This window comes from Triticum aestivum, chromosome 3A (assembly GCF_018294505.1).
Source record: "Triticum aestivum cultivar Chinese Spring chromosome 3A, IWGSC CS RefSeq v2.1, whole genome shotgun sequence".
In the NCBI taxonomy this organism is placed as follows: domain Eukaryota; kingdom Viridiplantae; phylum Streptophyta; class Magnoliopsida; order Poales; family Poaceae; genus Triticum; species Triticum aestivum.
Window position 1 is genome coordinate 218,881,391 of NC_057800.1, and position 2,038 is coordinate 218,883,428.

Sequence of the window (2,038 nt, forward strand, 5' to 3'; positions counted from 1 at the left end):
ATATGATGGGCACCAAAGGACAGCAACATAACCACAAGCAAATTAAATCAATCATAGCAATTCATCAACCACCGATAGGACAACAAAAATCTACTCAGACATCATAGGATGGCAACACATCATTGGATAATAATATGAAGCATAAAGCACCATGTTCAAGTAGAGGGTACAGCGGGTTGCGGGAGAGTGGACCGCTGTAGATAGAGGGGGGAAGGTGATGGAGATGTTGGTGAAGATGGCGGAGGTGTTGGTGTAGATCGCGGTGATGATGATGGCCCCCGGTGGCACTCCGGTGCCACCGGAAGCGAGGGGGAGAGAGCCCCCCTCCTTCTTCTTCCTTGACCTCCTCCCTAGATGGGAGAAGGGTTTCCCCTATGGTCCTTGGCCTCCATGGCATGGGAGGGGTGAGAGCCCCTCCGAGATTGGATCTGTCTCTCTGTCTCTATCTGTTTCTGCGTTCTCATATTCTTCCCTTTCACCGTTTCTTATATTCCCGGAGATCCGTAACTCCGATTGGGCCGAAATTTTGACACGATCTCTATTCGGAAATTAGCTTTCTTGCAGCGAAATAAGGGCATAAACCGCCTTACAGGGTGGCCACGAGGGTCAGGGGCGCGCCCCCTACCTCGTGGGCCCCTCGAGCATTGTCTCGCGTGGATTTTTCTTCCCAAAAATCATATATATTCCAAAAAAATCTCCATCAATTTTTATTCCGTTTGGACTCCGTTTGATATGGATATTCTGCGAAACAAAAACATGCAACAAACAGGAACTGGCACTGGGCACTGGATCAATATGTTAGTCCCAAAAATAGTATAAAAAGTTGCCAAAAACTATATGAAAGTTGAATATATTGGCATGGAACAATCAAAAATTATAGATACGACAGAGACGTATCACGACGTCACCTGACCCGTGCCGCATCCGCCCCATCGCGTCGTGCCCCTTGTCGCCGACCCCGCACGCTGACCGCCTCGCCGCGCCACCGCGACCGCTCGCCGCCCCCGCTCCCGCTCTGCTGACCTGCGCCGCCGCGCAATCGCGCCCCGTAACACCCCCCAACTCCAGCCACCGCGCGCTCATGCCGACCGCCGAGGCCCCCTACTCGCCGTCGCCTCGCTCGATGTGTGCCTGCGCCGCCCGCCGCAGCCTCACCGTGTCTCCTCGCCCCGCCCGACGAGTGCTCCCTCTGCCGCTACCCCAACCGCGTGCCTAGCCCCGCATCACCACCGGCGCCCCGAGACCCTCCGTCGTGCCCTTCTCGTCGCCAGCGGTCGGGCACCCGCAGTGCTCGTTCAGGCGGCACCCGCGCCCTGTGCCCATTTCCGTTCGCCCACCCCAGGTGGGTTGGGTCCCTGACTAGTGGGGCCAGCCCCGGATTAGAACGAACGGTTAAAATAAAATAAAAATAATTAATTAGTTAAAGAATTAATTAACTTAATTAATATTGATTAGATTAGCTAATTATTTAATTAACCTGACTAATTTGTTAATTAAACTAATTAATTTGGTTAATTTGTTAATAGAGTATGACATGCGGGACCCACATGTCAGTTTGACTTAGTCAACGCACTATTGACGGCTGACGTCATGCTGATGTCATGATGATGTCAGCAAACACTATTCTGGATAATGTTAATTTAAAATAATTAAATAAATCCTAAAAATGAATTAAATCTTTTAAAATTAATATAAAATAAACCGTAGTTCGGATGAAAACAACTGTGTACATGAAAGTTGCTCAGAACGACGAGACGAATCTTGATACGCAGCCCGTTCGTCTGCCACACATCCCTAGCATAGCGTACACGCAACTTTCCCCCTCCGGTTCATCTGTCGAAAAACGCGAAAACACCGGGGATACTTTCCCGGATGTTTCCCCCCTTTGCAGGTATCACTTAGTACAGCGTTAGGTCACCTCTAGCACCGCGTATTGTCTTGTTATGCTTTTTGATACTTTGATTGCTCTATTATTTATTGTATTCCCCCTCCGTTACTCTTTTTCGGTAGACCCCGAGACTGCCGGTGACCCCAGTTC